At 32.8% G+C, this 26,358-nt stretch overlaps 1 long non-coding RNA gene across 2 annotated transcripts; it reads right to left on the bottom strand.

The window, feature by feature from the left end:
* Window positions 1-11,208: 11,208 nt before the first annotated feature.
* Window positions 11,209-26,076, bottom strand: LOC145959124 (uncharacterized). 2 transcript variants are annotated; one of them, XR_014434861.1, is made up of 3 exons: window positions 25,940-26,076; window positions 19,603-19,702; window positions 11,209-13,741 (listed from the first exon to the last, which is right to left on the bottom strand). It is a non-coding gene; the product is annotated as an uncharacterized LOC145959124 (long non-coding RNA). The 2 variants fall into 2 exon arrangements; XR_014434860.1 differs by lacking the exon at window positions 11,209-13,741 and having other exon boundaries at window positions 14,731-19,702.
* Window positions 26,077-26,358: the final 282 nt, after the last annotated feature.

Here is a 26,358-nt window from a genome sequence, read left to right as displayed (position 1 = left end):
TATAGAGGTTAAGAGTGACCAGAACGGCCCGTTTCGAATTCGGAATGACCCGTTCTAGGCTCCTTCGTCTTGTGTAAAATTCACATGCAGAACGGCCCGTTCTGGAGTTGAATTTAACTCCCAACAATCATGTTTGGAATGACCCGTTCTCAACTAGGATTTACAGGCCTATTTAGTAGTCTGGAATGGCCCGTTCCAGTTTGAGAACGACCTATTCTGGGCTACTAAATCATCCTTGTTTTAGTAGTTTGGAATGTCCTGTTCCAATTTTGGAATGCTCCGTTCCAGTCTACAACTGCGTTACATATTTGAAATTTTCTTTTAATATGTCTATGTTTTATTTTATTTACTTCATTTTATAATATATATATATATATATGTATATAATCTATTATTGATTATAAAATAATATTTTGTTATGTAAGCATCCATTATGTGAAATCACCGTATTCGTTTATTTATTTTTTTCTACCTTAATTCATAAAAAAAAATTCTTTAATTCATAAAAACATATAAGTATATTTAATCATAACAATTAAGGCATGTACAAAAAAAAAACCATGTTCCAAAAAAATAATTATAATTATCAAGGTAATTTTAAAATATATATATTCAAATTAAATTTATCAATTAAATCATTAAATACTAAAACATATATATATATATATATATATATATATATATTTTGATTAAATGTCTCAGTTAAATCACTAATTCTTAAAAAAGGAACTTGTTTTTATATAATGTAATAATGCAATGATCATTTAATTAATTTCAATGAAATATTTTTATAATCTTTTTTATAATAATAATAATAATAATAATAATAATAATAATAATAATAATAATAATAATAATGAATTGTCATGTTTACTAATATAGTAAATGATAACTTGTCAAAGAAAAAAGTGATAATTAAATTTAGGTTAAATACCTATTTTGGTCCCTTATAATCTTTTTTTGTTTCAATGTAGTCTCACTTTTATTTTTGGTCTCAATTTGGTCCCAAACTAATTAATTGGTTTCAATTTAGTCTCAAATTAATTAATTGATTTTAATGTGGGACTTTCCGTCCAAATTATTTAAACGGAAACTTTTGGGCATGTGGATGCCACGTAGATGCATACGTGGATGTCACGTGGATGACAATTTTTTTTAAAACACCTGGACCCAGAACGACCCGTTCTGAAACCGGAACGGGCCATTCTAGTTGCACTTTTGGTGTGTTAATTTTGCATCCGGAACGGGCCGTTCCAGGTGCAAAATTAACACAATAAAAGTGCAATCAGAACGGCCTGTTCCGGTTTCATTTTTTTTATATATAAAATATTAATAATTTTATAAAATATATATTATTAATTATATTTTAATTATGTTGTTATATCTAATAAAATAAATATATTAATTTTTTTTATATTTTATTTTATTATGTTTATCTTATTAATTTTTATCATTTTATTCCTCTAATTTTAAATAAGTTACAAAAAATTATAAAGTGATACATAAATATTTCTTCAAACAGAAAGAGAAAAATAAAAAATTATTACTCTATTTATAAGACAATTGTATTTTATAAAAATAAGTAATTTTAAAATTTTTACTATAAAAAAAATATTTTTCAAAATTATTATATTTTTTAATAAAATTAATAAAGAATATTGATTTAATTGCATTTTTTATCCCTCAAGCATTACAATTGTGCAATTTTGATCCACAAGATTTTAATTGGGTAATTTTAGTCCTTAAAGAATTGTAATTCACGATTTTGGTCCTTCAATTTTTAATTGAACAATTTTAGTCCCTCGAATATCATAATAGTACGATTTTAGTTTCTCCCATTAAAAATTAATAATATATATATATATATATATCATTTGATACATTAAAAAAAATTATAATATACAATAATTTAAATAAGCAAACAATTATATAGTTTTAAAACATTATATATATATATATTAAAATTTTAAAATTATTAATTTTTTAATGAGAAAGACTAAAATTACACAACTAAAATCTTTTAAGAACTGAAATTACTCAATTAAAATCTTAGGGATCAAAATTGCATAATTATAATACTTGAGCGATCAAAAACACAATTAAGCAAATAATATTCTATTCAGTTTTGGAACGGGCCGTTCTGAATCTAGAACGGCCCGTTCTGAAACTAGAACGGTCCGTTCTGTTTTCAGAACGACCCGTTTTGCTGCACTGGTAGTGTGTTAATTTTCGCATATGGAACGACCCGTTTCAGTTGCAAAATTAACACACGAAGGTGTTTTCAAAAAAAATGTCATCCACGTGGCATCCACGTATGCATCTACGTGGCATCCACGTGTCCAAAAGTTAACTCCGTTTAAATAATTTAGACAGAAGTCCCACATTGAAACCAATTAATTAATTTGGGACTAAATTGAAACCAATTAATTAATTTGGGACCAAATTGAGACAAAAAATAAAAGTGGGACTACATTAAAACAAAAAAAGATTATAAGGACCAAAATAGGATTTTAGCCTTAAATTTACGACCATACTTTATATTTATTCTCTTTATTTATAGAGTAATATAAAATTCGTGTTGTAACATGTCAGCTGGACGGTACACTATTATCTTCTTATTTTTTTATTACACTCTCTTATTTGTTTTTTCATTTTTTACCTAACATTTTCTCTCGCATTCCTTTAGGCTTTGCTTTTCTCATTCATTATTTGAAGAAATAGCATCTATCAAGTTTTATAAATAATTTATTGTAAATACTACATATGTGACAACATTACATTGATTATTTTATGCTGCAATGCATGAAATTTTTTACTTCTTAATTCATAAAATATATAAATATTTTAATTAAAACTATTAAAGCAATTATATATTCTAATTTAAAATAATTATTTTATTTAATTAGAATAATTATAACTCTCTCACACGCATACATTATTTTGGTTTCCTCTGCAATCAAATTTGATTAAAACTCTGATAGTGTAATTGAGTTGGTCTTCAAAAGAATCTATATCCTCTCTAGCGTCCATGGGGTGCAGCTGTGCTTGGATGTTTGTATCGCAATTTATGCACCTATACTGATTACAAAACACCAAGTTGTGGTAGGTTTACACTTTTATTACAGTTATGGGCATGGGAACGATTCCCAACCATTGTCTCTTCACCATTGCCACCTATTCATCCAGGCAGTCCTATTAGTTTAAGGTATGAGCAAATTCAAATGTTTAAATTTTTATAATTATTCAATTAATTTAAGAGAATTTAAATGTTTACATTTTTATTTCAGGTGGTCCAACACAACCACTAAAATAAGTATGAGCGATGATATTCAATTTTATCGCAAATACTTTGACCGTTTGACCAAAAAATTTGTAAGTAATTTAAATTTTAGGGGTTTTTTAAAATTAATTATGTAACTTATTTGTATTTTAATATATACTAATTTTAAAAAAATTATTTACAGATTATTTGGCAACCATATCCGCCTGTTGAACAGATGCCCGATGATTGCACACAGGGGAAACGTATTTGGGGTTTTATAATCCCGTTACTTTTCCTATGTATTTGTGAATGACATCAGCCAGATAGGGTCATGAGGCAATTCGGTTGCCAACAACCAATTCCAAATCCTCCGATGACTCCTGGTCATGTGCATGCATTGACCCTACGCGGAAAGGCTGATGATGACTAGGCTACAATATTAGGTCCAACACTAGAGCATTGAGGCAATCGATATGCATACCACTTTGCACCTACTCCTCCACAGGTTAGACTATTAGGTCCAAATTCAGAATACATGAGGTGGTACCGTAGAAAAGGGAAGTCATACATTGATCCCGAAGAAATTAAAGACTCAATTATGGTATGTGCAGATTAGTAATTAAGATTTAATACAATGTTTTGTTAAAATATAAATTTGTAAATTAATTGTTTGATTTCTTCTATATGTAGGGAGATGTAACATAATGTTTGACATACTTGACATCTGCTAATGGCAGAGAAGAATTTTCACTTGAATCAGTCATAGAGTAAAGTAATCGTTATTATCCCTATCTGATGATTATGTTGCACGTTTTGTTGAGCCAGCTGAGGCAGCACCCCCTCCCTCTGATTCATGAGTTGGGGACTTTCAATGTTCCTCCATACTCTAGGGAGGCTGAAGGTTTATCGCGACGAAGAACGACAATTGAGACTATGGATCACACATACCCTACGTTGCTAGAAAGAGTAGCAGGGTTGTACTATATTCCTTCACAAGAGGCCAGTTATCCTTCTCAATCACAATCTACATATTGGTACACACCACCACACAAATTTCTCCATTTTTCTTTTGATATTCCTCCTATCCACCTTTCAACATCAGGGCTAGATTGACAAAACTTTTGCAAATTGCGATAAAAAATGTGTCTACATGATGTATACCTTGCATACAGATAATGAATAATGCACAATTAAAATATTTAAATTATTAAAAGCATTAAAATAAGCTTTCTTACCTAGTTTCACAAGCTGTTGTTTTAGTTTGACATCCTTGAATCGATTATTAAAATTACTTGCAATGTGCCTAATGCAATACTTGTGATATGCATTTGGCGGTCTCCAACCAAGTGCCTCATTGTCAATGGCTGATTTAATGCTACGATGTCGATCAGAAATTACACATATTCCTTGTTTATTTGTAATGTGTAAACGCAAATGAGAGAAAAACCATGACCACGCAAGTAATGTTTCTCCTTCAACCACAGCAAATGCAAGAGGAAGAACATTGTTATTACCATTCTATGTTGTAGCAATGAGCAATGTGCCTCGATACTTGCCATATAGATGAGTGCCATCAACTTGTATCAAGGGTTTACAAAAATTAAATGCATTACAACACGCCTTGAATGTCCAAAATAATTTGTGAAATTGACGGTAACCACGATAACAACGATTACCAACAAAAACCTCATCATGACACAGATCATAAAATGACCCTGGAGCAATTTTTTTCATGTATTTAAGCCATCGAGGTAAAAAAGCATACGATTCTTCCCAATCTCCAAAAATTTTAACAATTGCTTTTTGTTTAGCCATCCAAACCTTTCTATAAGATATTTTAAACCCAGTTTGAGATGTTATTCTCTCTTGGATAAGGCTAATCTTGATTGCTGGATCTTGGTTAACCATTCCTACAAATTAAATATTCGTAATGAGTAGTATAAATTATTATTAATATAAACTATAAACTTTGCAGAACTTACCTTGTATAAATGATGCAATTAACTCAGAATCTAACCTATCATGATCTTGTGACAAAGACATGTTCAAACACATATGACGTCCACCCCATTGAGTCACTTTCCACTTTTCATATTTCTTTGACTCAATGGCTCTCATGTACCATCCACATCCATCATGTGCATTTGGACATCTAACAACCAACTTGGTCTTTTTCGACTCAACCACATAAAAACTTTGATGCATTCTCATTGCATTTTGCTTTACTGCATTTTTTACCGCATCTTTATTCTCAAACTCCAACTCCACATATAAATCTTGACCAATTGACCAAGTATTACGTACATCCATCCCTGAGATATCTTCTTCATCTGGATGATTCCAATTGATGTTAGTGTAGTGGGGTAAATTACCCCAAAATTGACTTCCACCTATTTTAATAATAATCAATATAGTAATTTCAATAAAATAATTTTCAACTCGAGTTTTTAAACAAGTAACAAAAAATATTGACAAATTTAACTTTTAGATGTTACCTTCAGTAGATGGATAAATTGAAATTGGTTCAACCATTGGACTATGAACAATAACATCTGACTCCACTTCACTATCAGATGCTTCACAATCATCTATTTGATCTTCATTTGATTCATCAACGCTTTCATATGATAATGAAACATGATAGTCTTCATCCACTTCGTCATCTTCGTCTTCGTCTCTTGTCACCAATGGTGATTGTTCAATTCACAAATTTTCTATTGAAATTGTTGAACATTCTTTCATACCTATTTTAGCATATAATTCTATTATTGGCATCACATTCTAGCTCTGAAATGCTTCTATCATGCATTGTACATCATCATCGTCACTCAATTCCAATGAAGAATATATGTTGTCATCATGGTGTGAAACTACAAATCTGTAACTTACAAATAATATCACTTGATTTGACTTAAGACGAGAATCCTTCTCTTTAATATATCCAAAGTTATACCTCGTTTAATATACATTCCTTTTGTTGGTCCATCAAATGTTATACCTTCAAAACTTTCATACATCCTTCCAGTGTCAATATAAGCTATAATTTGATCCATAATATTTGCAAAAAAAACTAATAATTAGTACAAATAGCTATAATTTATATTTCAAATACAATAAAATTTCACTCACAAATTTGAATCAAAGCTCCACCTATTATACTTATCGGTGCGATTTCAAATGTGAACAAAACGTAACTGGCAGGAGACATATATATACTGTAATAGTCGCTATGGGCCATAGACCCACTGTGTCGCTATGGCCCATAGCGACATCATTTTTTTTCTCAATTTTTTATACTTCTTTCTGTGTGTTTTTTATATTTCTTTATTTCAACTAATTAAAATAAATCTGGAAAGAGAAATTATTAAATATAAAACGCAGAAAATTAAAACTATAAAATTAAAAATTAAAAATAAATTATAATATAATTGTGGAAAAATTCAAAATTTAAATTAAATGAAAAAGAATGTCGTTAGGGCCCATAGCAACAAGTCGCTATGGGCCATAGCGACATCGTTTTTTTCTTTTTATTTAATTTTTTTTACTTCTTTCTGTGTGTTTTTTTTATTTTATATTTCTTTATTTTAATTAATTAAAATAAATCTAGAAAACAAAAAAAATATTAAAACTATAAAATAAATTATAAAAAATAAATTATAAAATAATTGTGAAAAACTTAAAATTTTAAATTAAATGAAAATTATGTTGCTAGGGCCAAGTTGCTATGGTCCATAGCGACATTCTTTTCTTGGTCAATTTTTTTTAAATTAATATATAAAAAATATGAAAAACCTTATAAAAAAATTAATTAAAAGTAAAAAAATAAATAATTTAATCTTTAATTTGCCATATTTAATTAAAATAAAAAATAACAACGCAAATAAATATTTTTAACACGTGAAAAATAAAAAATAAAATACTAAATAAGGTCGCTATGACCCATAGCGACATCTAGTGCCTTTAAATAATATATGTTTTTAATAATAAAATATATATTTATTATATTTTTAAAATGGGGATGGAGCCCATAGCGATTCTACAAAAATCGCTACAGCCTGTAGCGACTTCTACTAGCTAAATTTAAGCCGTTTGTAGTTAAAAAAAAAAAAAAATTTACACGTGGCACTAATGTCGTTATGGCCTATAGCGACACTGTAGTAAACTGTCCCAAAAGTGTAAATAGTTTGAAAACAGCCCCATTTACGTAAATAGTTTTAGAAACTACCCCAAATTGGTCAATCAGCCTTTATATTGTAATGCATCAAATATGTTTCGTAGAGAATTGAAACGAGTAAAACCTGAGGTTTGTTCTGCATTTGTTTGTTTCATGATATTATAGTACACACACATAGGAGATGGTCTCTGATGGCCATTGTTTCATGTTGTACCAGTACACCCAATTGTTTACATAAGTTTTCTTTTGTAGTCATAATGCAGGAGAACATGCAAGATGACAATGAAGGTAATAAATAATGAGACGGGCAGTTATAGTGGGAAGACAGATACTAGAGCTAATTGCCGTTTCTTATTTCGTTATTTTTTTGGTTGAAGGTGTCGCATCCGAGTGGTCTTATGTTTTTTCAGTTGTAGCCCCAGGTGGCTTCAAAGGATCAAATTTATGGCTTATTTGCTAAGATTGCATATTATATTTTAGATCAATTTTGTGAATTTGCTTGCAATATTTAACGTTCAGATAATTGAAAGCATCTTATCGTTGCCTTCACCAATGCAAGGTTCAAATAAATGTGGTAGTAGTTTTATACTGAATCTTAATCTTTGGTGTAGAGAACTTAAATGCTTATAATTCAAGCTCCAACGCGTTTAAAATGTATAGAGAGAGGAATCTATGGTTACACCCACCCCATGTTTGGAGGTCTAGACGTGTAATTCATCGCTTTAGAGATTCAGTTCAGTGGCTGAATAGATACTGAACCAACCGAATACATTTTGAATAACAGTCTAGCAAATTACAAATGGACTTAAATGCTTTTTATTTTCGCTAACAATTTTTTCACAAAATATTGCCATCATAATCACATTTCATAATTGCAAGTTTTATCGGTTAGATTAGAAGTTGGAATCCCGTAGAACTTAACCCCCAACATTACCAAGCTTGCAAAAGGCACTGATCTACTATGGTATGGCGCTGCTTGGGGACTAGGCCACCTCTTGAAGGCTATAAATTTTATATATAGATGACATTGTTACAAATGGCATTCAAGATATGGTGGCCCACATGAAGATTATCTTGGGCTTAGAAAGCACATTAACCTTCAAGCTATCCATTCCCTCTTGTATGCTATTGGCCATAGCTCTAGTAATTGATCTCTTGGCCCATGGTCCATTAGGTTGAGAGCTACCCAGAGCCGACAGAAGTCCTATGCCGATAGGAGGAGGAGACCTCTAGAGTTTAAGGTGGGAGAACACGTGTTTCTTAGGGTGACACCCACTACTGGAGTGGGAAGGGATGTAAGGGCAAAGAAGCTCACACCGAGGTTCATTGGTCCTTACCAAATCCTTCGTCGTGTAGGTCTGGTGGCTTATCAGTTAGCGTTACCTCTGGTTCTGTCCAACCTACATGATGTGTTTCATGTTTCATAATTAAGGAAGTACATTGGAGACCCGAGTCACGTGGTGGAGATGGATGAGGTGCAAGTTAGAGAGAACTTGACCTATGAGACCGGTAGCTATGGTTGATCACAAGTTAAAGGAGCTTCAGGGTAAGTCCATCAGCTTTGTTAAGGTTCTTTGGGATACAGCTACTAGTGAGATGACTTGGGAGGTGGAGAGTCAGTTTAGGGAACTATATCCATTCCTCTTTACAAGTAAGCCTATTTTCAAGGACGAAAATTCCTATTTGTTAGGGGGTATTGTAACGTAGTAAGTTGGTTCATAGTTTTAGTGGATGCTAGAGAGAAGAGTATATAAGATTTTCTCTGAGAAGGGAGCCTCATAAGCTCATTCTCAAAGAAATCTAGAGAGAAGTTTTAGAGAGAAGGACTCTGGGTCCGTGTTCTCCTTTCTCTCACAAATTTCTCTATTTGATTCTTCTTCTTCTCTAGATCACTAATTCCTTCTGTCTTTTCTTGAAATTCAGGCTAGGAGCTTGCTTTTGGAGGATTGAAGTCCGCGGGTCGAGCTTCGAGGGGGAAATTCTTCATCTTCTTATTTCTTGGCTATTTTGAGCCAATTTTCAAGTGAGGGAAGCTAGAATGTAGGTTGTTTGGTTGCATGTGAGTTTAGGAACTCAATTGGTGCATGAATTTTGAGAATAAATGGTTGAATTAGATGATTCCTCATTTTCGGGATTTCGAGAAATTTTTTTTGGGACTTTTAGTGATTTTGATGCATTTGGTAGATTCATGTTGAATATGAGTTTGTTTTCAAGTTGTATGGAGCCTATGTGTTATGTTTCAGGGATTGCATGTGGCTAGATTTGATGATTTTCAGGTTTTGGATGGAATTTTCAAAGTTTTGGGAGGTTATTGTTTGAATTTATGTTGGGCACATGTTCTTGGCGTCGGACGTGCATTCATCAAAGGTAGCCATTTCCTAATCACGCCGGCCGCAAGGTTAGTCACGCCGGCACGAGGTTAGTCGCGCCGGGCGCGGTTTGAGATGAGAGTCATTGAACGAGTCACGCCGGGCGTGAGGAGAGCCACGCTGGGCGCAGGGTGGGTGCACCAGGCGTGGAGACTCCTGTGAGTCTCTATTTAAAAGACATCGGGCATTGGTGATTCTACGCCGAGCGTGGATGAGCTTTAGAGCTCTCGGGTTGTATTTAGGTTTGGCGCGAGCTGACTGCGTCAGGCGTGAGTTTGCTTAGTGATGTTGACTGAAATTGATGCTTTCACATGTTTAAGAGTGAAATTGGATCATGTATGTATGATATATGATGTATGGTGATGTATGATTCATATGCATGCTTGGTAATGATGTATATGAAAGGTTAAATATGATATGACATGTGTATATGTTCATATGAGAATGATATTGATCATGATGGTGGATTGACCATGTATGATGTATGATGCATTATTGCATGTGATGCCATATGGCATGTGTCTAGCCTAGGACTTGAGGAGAGGGAAAATATTTTTGAATTCGAAGAGCTCACACAGAGTCTCTTGAGAGTGATGCTTAGATAGTCCACTGATTTATCTAAGAGTGGTGCTTAGATAGGCCACTGGCTTTTGGGTGAGAGTGGTGGTTGGATAGGCCACTGATTTGGGTGAGTCTCCTCTAAGTCCTTAGCTAGTGTTGGAGCGGAATATGAGGTCGAGGGTTATTCCCTTAACCAAGTATTAGTGAAGGTGTGTGGTTCCTTGCGGATAGTCGGTGGGCAAACTCCACAAGTGACTTGGTAATGCATGTCAAGGTCGTGGTAGGCTTGTACCAACTGTGTTATACCTGACGGTGGAATCAGACTTCCAAGTGTGTAAGTGACATCATTTGAGTAAACCTGAGTGGGAATTTATATCCTGATTAGTTGTGATCGAGCGGGCGCATTGGGCGTGAAAACGGTTGAGGTGATTTCAGTAAGATGAGATGTCACTTATACTGCTCTGTTGTTAGGGAGATCTCCTAGGTGAATGCGTGATGACACATTAGATGATTGATATGCATTGATATCTGTCATGAGTTGTTGTTATTACATGATTGCTATTATGATGAAGTGTATGGTGCTTGTCTTCATGATTGATAGGTTGATGATTGATTAAGATGGAAGTCCCTTGGGACATGATTGGATGAATATGTAGTATAGATTATTGTTCTATAATTTTATGATTGTTTATTGAACTCTAGCTTACCTTTATGTTTCAATGTGGATGAATTGCGATGATCATATTGTGTGTGGGAGTAGGTCAGGATTAGGCTGGATCTGGTTGTTGTGACCGCTGCGGGGTGTAGAGTTTTGTTCTAGTGTTAGAGTTACTGTCTTGGGTAACTGTCTGATTATGCTTGACCAGAACTAGGAGAGTATTATTATTTTGGATGACTGTATATAAATATATAGTTTATTATTACTTTTACATATACATGTATGTATTTGGTTATCCAATTTAACTCCCTCTCTTAGTTCACGAGTATGATTAGTCGATTTCACTAAGTGTAGGGACCATGGCAGGTCGTTACATCCAACACTTGTGATGGTGAAAGAGGAGTCAATGTATGTTTCTTACCTATGTATACTAGGCAAATCTTATTAGTCACACCATCATGAATGACCTTCTTATCATATTGCCAAGGTCTACCAAGTAAAATGTGACTTGCATCCATTGGAATTACATAGCATAAAACTTCATCTTTATATTTTCCAATGGAGAAAGGAACATTTACTTGGTCCTTAACTTCTATAGGTCCATCCTCATTAAGCCATTGAAGTTTATAAGATTTAGGATGGACTATAGTAGTTAGGTGAAACTTATCAACCAACCTTTGACTTACAAAATTATTGCAAGATTCACTATCAACAATGAGAAAGCAAGTTTTTTTAAAAATTTTACATCTAGAATAGAAAAGGTTTTCTCTTTGTGATTGATCTTGTTCACTAAGTTGGTTTGTACGTAACCTTTGGACAACCAATATTCCTAAGCACTTAGTAGAACTAGTCCTAGCTTCATTGGAAGATTTATCTTTTTATTTATCTTTTTGTTTTTCTAGTGGTCTTTCCTTTGAATAAGAGGAGTGACCCTCCTTCTTGAAGTCCTTCTTAGGGCATGAGGTAGATTATTTCTTAAGGTTAGGCATCCTTCTAAGTTGTTGATCTACCCTCACACAAAGTTGAATTAGTTCATTAAGGTCTCTATAGGGTAATAGTTCAACCTTGTCCCTAATCTCTAAGTTAAGTCCACTTTGGAACCTTGCAATGGTGGTCCTTTCGTCTTCCCTAATTCCAGCTCTCATCATAAGCAACTTCATTTGTTGCCTATATTCTTCCAAACTTTGATTTGTTTGTTGGAGTATTTGGAGCTTGTCCATTAACTTTCTCTCTTAATAGGGAGGAATGTGCCTTCTCCTTAAGGCACTTCTAAGCTCATTCAATATTGGATTGGAGGCTCAAGATGAAATCTTCTTTCTCTTTCAAGGGAAGTCCACCAATACATGGCATACCTTTGAAAGCTAAGGGTAGCCATTGGAACTCATCTCTCTTCACTCACATTGTGGCGAGTGAAGAGCTGTTTCACCTTCATCTCCCAATCCAAGTAATCCTCAACATTATCCTTTCAATGAAAGGGAGGAAGGTTAACTTTAGGTTCCTTGTGAGAGTCGTGCCTAGGCCTATGTGGCATAGGGAATCATTGATAGTAGTCATCATCATGGTGACTACTATAAAACCCTTCACTTGTGGTTGAGTGGGTGTGTGAATGATAGCTCTTGGGCCGTGAACCTCCTTCCGCGTGTTTGCCTCTAGAAGGCTTGAAAGTCCCTCACCATCTTACCTTTTGGGCTTTGAAGGACCATTGTCCTCATGGACTTTGGGATTGCTAGCCTTACCACCCACCACTAGCTTGTTTAACAATTCTCTTATTGTTTCATTATTCTTTTTCATTTTCTTATTCTTTTTTTTTCTAATATAATCCCTAAGTTCACGGAGTTCATCTTTAGTACTCCAATGACTTCTAGGAAAATGATGACCATGCACACTACTATCATGAAAATGATCACTTATTTTTGTGAAAAAACTTTTTACAAGTTTTCAAATAAAATGCAAAAATAGAGTGATAAAGATTTTCACAAAAAAATTTCTTTTTGGTGCAAGACTAAGTACTTAGAGGTCTAAGTATACAAGTTATATTATCAAGGGACGTGAGCTACAAGGAGCCACTTAATAACCAAGTTTTTTCAAGTAGAAATTACCAAACTCTTTTATACTTATCTCACAAAACAATTTTGCACACAAGTCATGTAAATGTGTGTGCGTGCACGAACCCCTAATAGGCAAAGAAGCCTTCTAAAAAAACTTGGAACGTTCCTAATTACATTTAGAATGTAAACTAACAAAGCAAGCAAGTAAAGAAAGCAAGTTAAAGCATATACTAGTCGAATGCCCTAAGGTGAAAGTCTAAGTGATACTTAGAGCCCCTTAGAACACTTTCACAAGTACTAAACGTTCTAAGAAAGTAAGTAAACTAGACGAGTCCTAGTGGAAGCCCAAATGACACTTAGAGCCCTTTGGGACACTTCCACAAGTACTAACGGATACTAGGTTTCAATTAGAAAACTTAGGAGTGGTGGGAGAACACAAACTATGTTTCCCAAGTCACCTCTAGTAAGTCTATACAATTTTAAAGCAAAGAATATAAAAGGTCCAGCAACCAAATGAACCTCAAATGAAACACAAATGAAATTAAAAATCAAGCAATTTGGTGACTCACTTTTGCAATGAATGTTAGAGAAGGATTTGCTTACTGATGGAAATTTCCGTCTCTAAAGTAGTCTCTAATCTGGTTAGAATTTTATGTAATCTTCTGGGACCTGCAAAAAAGAGAAAACAATTTATCCACACCAATGCTTGTCAAAGCAATCGATTTTTACTAAGTTCAAGAACAAAGACACAAATATAGGGTTTAGGGTTTAGGGTCTGGCATAACAAGATCACATAACTTTTTCATCATTTGTCGACTAAAATAATCATGTAAATACAATAAATTTTGAACGAAATGAGGGACAGAGGCAAATATATACGACTTTGATACCCTATATTTTCTCACAATGAATACAAAATGTATCTAACAAAATCGTCTCAAATTTTTGACATCGAGGTAAGGCATAAAAAGATCGTATATCTATTTCATCATTTGTTGACTAAAATAATTATCATGTAAATACAACTAATTTTTACTGATATGGCGGACACAACCAACTATATAGGGCTTGAATGCCCTATATTTTCTCACGATGAATATAAAATGTATCTAATAACAACCGTTTCAATTTTTCGACATCGGGGTCAGACATAAGAAGATCGTATACCTCCTTCATCATTTGTCGACTAAAATAATCATCATATCAACACAATCAATTTTTATCGAGATCAGGGACATAAACAAATATATAGGGTTTTCATGCCCTATATCTTCCCACGATGAATACAAAATGTATCGAATAACAACCGTATCAATTTTTTGACATCAGGGTCAACCATAAAAAGATCGTATACCTCTTTCATCATTTGTCAACTAAAATAATCATCATATCGACACAATCAAGTTTTACCGAGATGAGGGACAAAAACAAATATATAGGGCTTTCATGCCCTATAATTTCCCACGACCGAATAACAACCATCTCAGATTTTCGACATCAGGATCAATTATAAAAAGTTTGTATACCTCTTTCATCATTTGTTGACTAAAATAATAATCATACCAACACAATCAATTTTTACCGAGATAAGGGACATAAGCAAATATATATGGCTTTCATATCTTATATTTTCTCATGATGAATACAAATGTATCAAATAACAACCGTCTTAATTTTTCGACATCAGGAAATGACATAAAAAGATCGTATACCTATTTCATCATTTGTCGAATAAAATAATCATCATATCAACACAATCAATTTTTACCGAGACGAGAGACAAAAGCAAATATATAGGCCTTTCAAGCCCTATATTTTCTCACGATTAATACAAAACGCATCCAAAAACAACCGTATCAATTTTTCGACATCAGGATCAGGCATAAAAAGATCATATACCTCTTTCATCATTTGTCGACTAAAATAATCATCATATCAACATAATCAATTTTTACTGAGATGAGGGACAAAAGCAAATATATAAGACTTTCTTGCCCTATATTTTTTCACGATCAATACAAAATGTATCTAATAACAATTGTCTCAGGTTTTCGGCATCAGGACAAGACATAAAAAGATCGTATACCTCTTTCATCATTTGTCGACTAAAATAATCATCATACCAACACAATCAAGTATTACCAAGATAAGGGACAAAAGCAAAAATATAGTGTTTTCATGCCCTATATTTTCTCACGATCAATACAAAATGTATCGAATAACAACCGTTTCAATTTTTCGACATCAGGATAAGGTATAAAAAGATCATATACCTCTTTCATCATTTGTCGACTAAAATCATCATATCAACACAATCAATTTTTATCGAGACAAGGGACAAAAACAAATATATAAGGCTTTCATGCCATAGATTTTCTCAGGATAAATTCAAAATGTATCTAATAACAACCGTCTCAATTTTTCGACATCAGGATAAGGCATAAAAAGATCGTATACTTATTGCATCATTTGTCGAATAAAATAATCATCATATAAACACAATCAAGTTTTACCGAGATAAGGGACAAAAACAAATATATAGGGCTTTCATGCCCTATATTTTCCCAAGATCAATACAAAATGTATTGAATAACAACTGTATGAATTTTTTGACATAAAGATCAAGCATAAAAGGAACGTATACCTCTTTCATCATTTGTCGAATAAAATAATCATCATATCAACATAATCAATTTTTACCGATATGAGGGTCAGAAAAAAATATATAGCGCTTTCATGCCCTATATTTTCTCACAATGAATTCAAAATTTATCTAATAACAACCATCTCAAATTTTTGACATCAGGATTAGGCATAAAAATATCGTATACCTATATCATCATTTGTCGACTAAAATAATCTTCATATCAACAGAATCAACTTTTACCGAGATGACAGACAAAAGCAAATATATAAGGCTATCATGCCCTATATTTTCCCACGATCAATACAAAATGCATCTAATAACAACCGTCTCAAGTTTTCGACATTAGGATAAGACATAATAAGATCGTATACCTCTTTCATCATTTGTCCACTAGAATAATCATCATACCAACACAATCAATTTTAACCGAGATGAAGGACAGAAGCAAATATATAGGGCTTTCAAGCTCTATATTTTCTCATGATCAATACAAAATGTATCTAATAACAACCGTCTCAATTTTTTGACATCACGATAAGGCATACAAAGATCGTATACCTCTTTCATCATTTGTCGACTAAAATCGTCAAATCAACACAAATGAATTTTTACCGAGATGAGAGACAGAAGCAAATATATAGGGCTTTCATGCCATAGATTTTCTCAAGATCAATTCAAAATCTACCTAATAACAACCGTTTCAATTTTTTGACATCAGGATAAGGTATAAAAAGACGTATACCTCTTTCATTATTTGTCGACTAAAATAATCATCATATAATCACAATCAAGATTTACCGAGATGAGGGACAAAAGCAAATATATAGGGTTTTCATGCCCTATATTTTCCCACGATCAATACAAAATGTATCGAATACCAACCTTCTGAATTGTTTGATATCAAGATCAAGCATAAAAAAATCGTATAGCTCTTTCATCATTTGTCGAATAAAATAACCATCATATCAACACAATCAATTTTTACCGATATGAGGGTCAGAAGCAAATATGTAGGGCTTTCATGCCCTATATTTTCTCACGATGAATACAAAATTTATCGAATAACAACCGTCTCAAATTTTCGACATCAGGATCAGGCATAAAAAGATCGTATACCTCTTTCATCATTTATCGACTAAAATAATAATCATATCAACACAATCAATTTTTACCGAGATAAGGGACAAAAGCAAATATATACGGTTTTCATGGCCTATATTTTCTCACAATCAATACAAAATGTTTCGAATAACAATCGTCTCAATTTTTTAACGTCAGGATCAGATATAAAAAGATCATACACCTCTTTCATCATTTGTCGACTAAAATAATCAACATATCAACACAATCATATTATGTGTGGGAGTAGGTCAGGGTTAGGCTGGATCTGGTTGTTGTGACCGCTGCGGGGTATAGAGTTTTGTTCTAGTGTTAGAGTTACTGTCTTGGGTAACTGTCTGATTATGCTTGACCAGCACTAGGAGAGTATTATTATTTTGGATGACTGTATATAAATCTATAGTTTATTATTACTTTTACATATACATGTATGTATTTGGTTATCCAATTTAACTCCCTCTCTTAGTTCACGAGTATGATTAGTCGATTTCACTAAGTGTAGGGACCATGGCAGGTCGTTACATCCAACACTTGTGATGGTGAAAGAGGAGTCAAGGTATGTTTCTTGCCTATGTATACTAGGCAAATCTTATTAGTCACACCATCATGAATGACCTTCTTATCATATTGCCAAGGTCTACCAAGTAAAATGTGACTTGCATCCATTGGAATTACATAGCATAAAACTTCATCTTTATATTTTCCAATGGAGAAAGGAATATTTACTTGGTCCTTAACTTCTATAAGTCCATCCTCATTAAGCCATTGAAGTTTATAAGATTTAGGATGGGCTATAGTAGTTAGGTGAAGCTTAATAACCAACCTTTGACTTACAAAATTATTGCAAGATTCACTATCAACAATGAGAAAGCAGGTTTTCTTAAAAATTTTACATCTAGAATAGAAAAGGTTTTCTCTTTGTGATTGATCTTGTTCACTAAGTTGGTTTGTACGTAACCTTTGGACAACCAATATTCCTAAGCACTTAGTAGAACTAGTCCTAGCTTCATTGGAAGATTTATCTCTTTATTTTTGTTTTTGTTTTTCTTGTGGTCTTTCCTTTGAATAAGAGGAGTGACCCTCCTTCTTGAAGTCCTTCTTAGGGCATGAGGTAGATTATTTCTTAAGGTTATGCATCCTTCTAAGTTGTTGTTCTACCCTCACACAAAGTTGAATTAGTTCATTAAGGCCTCTATAGGGTAATAGTTCAACCTTGTCCCTAATCTCTAAGTTAAGTCCACTTTGGAACCTTGCAATGGTGGTCCTTTCGTCTTCCCTAATTCCAGCTCTCATCATAAGCAACTTCATTTGTTGCCTATATTCTTCCAAACTTTGATTTGTTTGTTGGAGTATTTGGAGCTTGTCCATTAACTTTCTCTCTTAATAGGGAGGAATGTGCTTTCTCCTTAAGGCACTTCTAAACTCCTTCAATATTGGATTGGAGGCTCATGATGAAATCTTCTTTCTCTTTCAAGGGAAGTCCACCAATACATGGCATACCTTTGAAAGCTAAGGGTAGCCATTGGAACTCATCTCTCTTCACTCACATTGTGGCGAGTGAAGAGCTGTTTCACCTTCATCTCCCAATCCAAGTAATCCTCAACATTATCCTTTCAATGAAAGGGAGGAAGGTCAACTTTAGGTTCCTTTTGAGAGTCGTGCCTAGGCCTATGTGGCATAGGGAATCATTGATAGTAGTCATCATCATGGTGACTACTATAAAACCCTTCACTTGTGGTTGAATGGGTGTGTGAATGATGGCTCTTGGGCCGTGAACCTCCTTCCGCATGTTTGCCTCTAGAAGGCTTGAAAGTCGCTCACCATCTTACCTTTTGGGATTTGAAGGACCATTGTCCTCATGGACTTTGGGATTGCTAGCCTTACCACCCACCACTAGCTTGTTTAACAATTCTCTTATTGTTTCATTATTCTTTTTCATTTTCTTATTCTTTTTTTTCTAATATAATCCCTAAGTTCACGGAGTTCATCTTTAGTACTCCAATGACTTCTAGGAGAATGATGACCATGCACACTACTATCATGAAAATGATCACTTATTTTTGCGAAAAAAGTTTTTACAAGTTTTCAAATAAAATGCAAAAATAGAGTGATAAAGATTTTCACAAAAAAATTTCTTTTTGGTGCAAGACTAAGTACTTAGAGGTCTAAGTATACAAGTTATATTATCAAGGGACGTGAGCTACAAGGAACCACTTAATAACCAAGTTTTTTCAAGTAGAAATTACCAAATTCTTTTATCCTTGTCTCACAAAACAATTTTGCACACAAGTCATGTAAATGTGTGTGCATGCACGAACCCCTAATAGGCAAAGAAGCCTTCTAAACAAACTTGGAACGTTCCTAATTACATTTAGAATGTAAACTAACAAAGCAAGCAAGTAAAGAAAGCAAGTTAAAGCATATACTAGTCGAATGCCCTAAGGTGGAAGTCTAAGTGATACTTAGAGCCCCTTAGAACACTTCCACAAGTACTAAACGTTCTAAGAAAGTAAGTAAAATAGACGAGTCCTAGTGGAAGCCCAAATGACACTTAGAGCCCTTTGGGACACTTCCACAAGTACTAACGGATACTAGGTTTCAATTAGAAAACATAGGAGTGGTGGGAGAACACAAACTATGCTTCCCAAGTCACCTCTAGTAAGTCTATACAAATTTAAAGCAAAGAATATAAAAGGTCCAGCAACCAAATGAACCTCAAATGAAACACAAATGAAATTAAAAATCAAGCAATTTGGTGACTCACTTTTGCAATGAATGTTAGAGAAGGATTTGCTTACTGATGGAAATTTCCGTCTCTAAAGTAGTCTATAATCTGGTTACAATTTTATGTAATCTTCTGGGACCTGCAAAAAAGAGAAAACAAGTTATCCACACCAATGCTTGTCAAAGCAACCGATTTTCACTAAGTTCAAGGACAAAGACACAAATATAGGGTTTAGGGTTTAGGGTCTGGCATAACAAGATCACATAACTTTTTCATCATTTGTCGACTAAAATAATCATGTAAATACAACAAATTTTGAATGAAATGAGGGACAAAGGCAAATATATACGACTTTCATACCCTATATTTTCTCACAATGAATACAAAATGTATCTAACAAAATCGTCTTAAATTTTTGACATCGAGGTAAGGCATAAAAAGATCGTATATCTATTTCATCATTTGTTGACTAAAATAATTATCATGTAAATACAACTAATTTTTACTGAGATGGCGGACACAACCAACTATATAGGGCTTGAATGCCCTATATTTTCTCACGATGAATATAAAATGTATCTAATAACAACCGTCTCAATTTTTCGACATCGGTGTCAGACATAAGAAGATCGTATACCTCCTTCATCATTTGTCGACTAAAATAATCATCATATCAACACAATCAATTTTTACTGAGATCAGGGACATAAACAAATATATAGGGTTTTCATGCCCTATATCTTCCCACGATGAATACAAAATGTATCGAATAACAACCGTATCAATTTTTTGACATCAGGGTCAGCCATATAAAGATCGTATACCTCTTTCATCATTTGTCAACTAAAATAATCATCATATCAACACAATCAAGTTTTACCGAGATGAGGGACAAAAACAAATATATAGGGCTTTCATGCCCTATAATTTCTCACGACCAAATAACAACTGTCTCAGATTTTCGACATCAGGATCAATTATAAAAAGTTTGTATACCTCTTTCATCATTTGTTGACTAAAATAATAATCATACCAACACAATCAATTTTTACCGAGATAAGGGACAGAAGCAAATATATATGGCTTTCATATCCTATATTTTCTCATGATGAATACAAATGTATCAAATAACATCCGTCTTAATTTTTCGACATCAGGAAATGGCATAAAAAGACCGTATACCTATTTCATCATTTGTCGAATAAAATAATCATCATATCAACACAATTAATTTTTACCGAGATGAGAGACAAAAGCAAATATATAGGCCTTTCAAGCCCTATATTTTCTCACGATTAATACAAAACGCATCCAATAACAACCGTCTCAATTTTTTGACCTCAAGATCAGGCATAATAAGATCATATACCTCTTTCATCATTTGTCGACTAAAATAATCATCATATCAACATAATCAATTTTTACTGAGATGAGGGACAAAAGAAAATATATAAGGCTTTCATACCCTATATTTTTTCACGATCAATACAAAATGTATCTAATAACAACTGTCTCAGGTTTTCGGCATCAGGACAAGACATAAAAAGATCGTATACCTCTTTCATCATTTGTCGACTAAAATAATCTTCATATCAACAGAATCAATTTTTACCGAGATGACAGACAAAAGCAAATATATAAGGCTATCATGCCCTATATTTTCCCACGATCAATACAAAATGCATCTAATAACAACCGTCTCAAGTTTTCGACATTAGGATAAGACATAATAAGATCGTATACCTCTTTCATCATTTGTCCACTAGAATAATCATCATACCAACACAATCAATTTTAACCGAGATGAAGGACAGAAGCAAATATATAGGGCTTTCAAGCCCTATATTTTCTCATGATCAATACAAAATGTATCTAATAACAACCGTCTCAATTTTTCGACATCACAATAAGGCATATAAAGATCGTATACTTCTTTCATCATTTGTCGACTAAAATTGTCAAATCAACACAAATGAATTTTTTCCGAGATGAGGGACATAAACAAATATATAGGGCTTTCATGCCATAGATTTTCTCAAGATCAATTCAAAATCTACCTAATAACAACCGTTTCAATTTTTTGACATCAGGATAAGGTATAAAAAGACGTATACCTCTTTCATCATTTGTCGACTAAAATAATCATCATATAATCACAATCAAGATTTACCGAGATGAGGGACAAAAGCAAATATATAGGGCTTTCATGCCCTATATTTTCCCACGATCAATACAAAATGTATCGAATACCAACCTTCTGAATTGTTTGATATCAAGATCAAACATAAAAAAATCGTATAGCTCTTTCATCATTTGTCGAATAAAATAACCATAATATCAACACAATCAATTTTTACCGATATGAGGGTCAGAAGTAAATATATAGGGCTTTCATGCCCTATATTTTCTCACGATGAATACAAAATTTATCAAATAACAACTGTTTCAAATTTTCGACATCAAGATCAGACATAAAAAGATCGTATACCTCTTTCATCATTTTTCGACTAAAATAATCATCATATCAACACAATCAATTTTTACCGAGATAAGAGACAAAAGCAAATATATACGATTTTCATGGCCTATATTTTCTCACAATCAATACAAAATGTATCGAATAACAACCGTCTCAATTTTTTGACGTCAGGATCAGGTATAAAAAGATCATACACCTCTTTCGTCATTTGTCGACTAAAATAATCAACATATCAACACAATCAATTTTTACCGAGATGCGGGATAAAAACAAATATATAGGGCTTTTATGCTCTATATTTTCTCATGATCAATACAAAATGCATCTAATAACAACCGTCTCAACTTTTCGACATTAGGATCAGACATAAAAAGATCGTATACCTCTTTCATCATTTGTTGACTAAAATAATCATCATATCAACACAATCAATATTTACCGATATAAGGGACAAAAGCAAATATATAGGGCTTTCATGCCCTATATTTTCTCACGATAAATACAAAATGTATCCAATAACAACAGTCTCAATTTTTTAACATTACGATAAGGCATAAAAAGATCCTATACCTTTTTGACCATTTGTCGACTAAAATATTTATCATACCAACACAATGAATTTTTACCGAGATGAGGGACAAAAGCTAATAGATAGGGCTTTTATGCTCTATATTTTCTCACGATCAATACAAATAGTATCTAATAATAACCATCTCAATTTTTCGACATCAGGATAAGGCATAAAAAAATCGTATACCTCTTTCATCATTTGTCAACTAAAATAATCATCATATCAACACAATCAATTTTTACTGAAGCAAGGGACAGAAGCAAATATATAAGACTTTCATGCCCTAGATTTTCTCACGATCAATACAAAATGTATCTAATAACCACCGTCTCAATTTGTCGACATCAGGCTAAGGCATAAAAAGGCCATATACATCTTTCATCATTTGTCGACTAAAATAATCATCAAATCAACACAATCAATTTTTACCGAGAAAAAGGGACAGAAGCAAATATATAAGGCTTTCATGTCCTAGATTTTCTCACGATTAATACAAAATGTATCTAATAACCACCGTATCAATTTTTCGACATCAGGGTAAGACATAAAAAGATCGTAAACCTCTTTCATCATTTGTCGACTAAAATAATCATTATATCAACACAATCAATTTATGCTGAGATGAGGGACATAAAAAAATATATAAGACTTTCATGGCTTATATGTTCTCATGATCAATAAAAAATGCATCTAATAACATGTCTAAATTTTTCGACATCAGGATCAGGTAGAAACAGATTGTATACCTCTTTCATCATTTATTGACTAAAATAATCATCATATAAACAATCAAGTTTTACAGAGATAAGGGACAAAAGCAAAAATAGTGTTTTCATGCCCTATATTTTCACACGATCAATACAAAATGTATCAAATAACAATCGTCTCAATTTTTGACATCAGGATCAGATATAAAAAGATCGTGTACCTCTTTCATCATTTATCGACTAAAATAATCATCATATAAATACAATCAAGTTTTACCGAGATGAGGGACAGAAGCAAAAATGTAGTGTTTTCATGCCCTATATTTTCTCACGATCAATACAAAATGTATCGAATAACAACCGTATCAATTTTTCAACATCAGGATCAGGTATAAAAAGATCATATATCTATTTCATTATTTGTCGACTAATATAATAATCATATCAACACAATTGATTTTTACCGAGATGAAGCACAAAAATAATATATAGGGCTTTCATGCCCTATATTTTCTCATGATCAATACAAAATGCATCTAATAACAACCGTCTCAACTTTTCGACATCAGGATCAAGCATAAAAAGATCATATGCCTCTTTCATCATTTGTCGACTAAAATAATCATTATATCAACGCAATCAATTTTTACCGAGATGAGGGACAGAAGCAAATATATAAGGCTTTCATGCCCTAGATTTTCTCAGGATCAATTCAAAATGTATCTAATAACAACCATCTCAATTTTTCGAGATCAGGATAAGGTATAAAAAGATCTTATACCTCTTTCAACATTTGTCGACTAAAATAATCATCATATGAACACAATCAAGTTTTACCAAGATGAGGGACAAAAGCAAAAATATAGTGTTTTCATGCTCTATATTTTCTCACAATCAATACAAAATGTATCGAATAACAACCGTCTAATTTTTTGACATCAAGATCAGGTATAAAAAGATCGTAAACCTCTTTCATCATCTATCGACTAAAACAATAATCATATCAACACAATCAATTTTTACCGAGATGAGAGCTAGAAGTAAATATATATGGCTTTCATGCCCTATATTTTCTCACGATCAATACAAAATGTATCGAATAACAACCATCTCAATTTTTTGACATCAGGATAAGGGCATAAAAAGATCGTATACCTCTTTCATCATTTGTCGACTAAAATCATCATATCAACACAATCAATTTTTACCGAGACAAGGGACATAAGCAAATATATAAGGCTTTCATGCCATAGATTTTCTCACAATGAATAAAAAATGTATCAAATAACAACTGTCTCAATTTTTCGACATCAGATCAGACATAAAAATATCATATACCTCTTTCATCATTTGTCGACTAAAAGAATCATCATATCAACATAATCAATTTTTACCGAAATGAGGGACAGAAGCAAATATATAGGGTTTTCATGCCCTATATTTTCTCACGATCAATACAATGTTTCGAATAACAACTCTCAATTTTTCGACATCAGGATAAGGTATAAAAAGATTCTATACCTCTTTCATCATTTGTCAACTAAAATAATCATCATAAACACAAACAAGTTTTACCGAGATAAGAGACAAGCAAATATATAGGATTTTCATGCTCTATATTTTCTCACGATCAATACAAAATGTATCGAATAACAACTGTCTCAATTTTTCGACATCATGATTAGGCATAAAAAGATCGTATACCTCTTTCATCATTTGTCGACTAAAATAATCATGTGAATATAACCAATTTTTACTGAGATACTCTAATAACAATCATCTCAATTTTTCAACAAGATCAGGCATAAAAAGATTTTATACCTCTTTCATCATTTGTCGACTAAAATAATCATGTAAATACAACTAATTTTTACTTAGAATAGAAATAGAGGCAAAAATATAGGGATTTCATACCCTATATTTTATCACAATGAATACAAAATGTATCTAATAACAACTATCTCGATTTTTCGACATCAGTGTTAGGTATAAAATGATTGTATACTTCTTTCATCATTTGTCAACTAAACTAATTATCATGTAAATACAACTAATTTTTACTAAGATGATTGATAGAGACGAATATATAGGGCTTTTATGCCCTATATTTTCTCAGAATAAAAAATGTATTTAATAACAATCGTCTCAATTTTTCGACATCAGGGTCAGGCATAAAAAGATCATATACCGCTTTCATCATTTGTCTACTAAAATAATCATTATGTAAATATAACTAATTTTTACATAAATGAGGAAATGAGACAAAAACATTAAAGAAAGTAAAATAAGAAAACTAAACGTGTTCCTATGTGACTATTGTTGGACACTCAATAGTCTCTCATCACACTTTCAAACATTAGAAAAGTTTAAAAAAAAATCAATAAATATAACTAAACTCTAAAGTATCGCAACCATATGATATTCCCAATCCCATATAGGTTGTTCCTTAATTCCAACAAACTCAAATTCAATAAAATCAAAAGTGAATAGCTATGTAGTTTTAGATTGAAATAAAAGATGCAATAATGTTCACTCTACACAGCCTATAATGAATAAGGGAGCAATTTCATAATCATTTTAAAATGATCCAAGCCAGAGAGCAATCAATCTAATAAGTACCTCAGCTGCATTGTTGAATTCGGGGAACGGATTCCCATTGTTGTATGTCACTTTGACTAGCTCATCCAAGGTGTAACCATATAGTATATCATCCTTTTCTAGCTGTTTGTTCAAACCTTCTATAAAATTCCGATGATATTCACCCCAGTGCATGTCAATTGTCCTCTTACTCATATATGGCTCTAAGGCATCCTAAGAAATATTGAAGCAGCAAAACAAAGTGAGAATTATCAATTATGATAACAATGATATAAAGGGCCAACTAGTGGCTGCTTTGTGTAATAATGAGTATCCAGTTTATATGAGTCACAAAAGGGTTATAGGATTCCTGATTATCAATTTGTCACATAGGCTCTAAGTCTTATAAAAATCTAACAGCGTCAGTTTACATGATGAATGGAAATTTTCTTGTTTCTCCT

This window comes from Cajanus cajan, chromosome 6 (assembly GCF_000230855.2).
Source record: "Cajanus cajan strain Asha chromosome 6, NIPB_CcT2T_4, whole genome shotgun sequence".
NCBI classification, from domain to species: domain Eukaryota; kingdom Viridiplantae; phylum Streptophyta; class Magnoliopsida; order Fabales; family Fabaceae; genus Cajanus; species Cajanus cajan.
The sequence above is the reverse complement of the archived record's forward strand: the minus strand, read 5'-3'. Positions and strand labels throughout refer to the sequence as shown.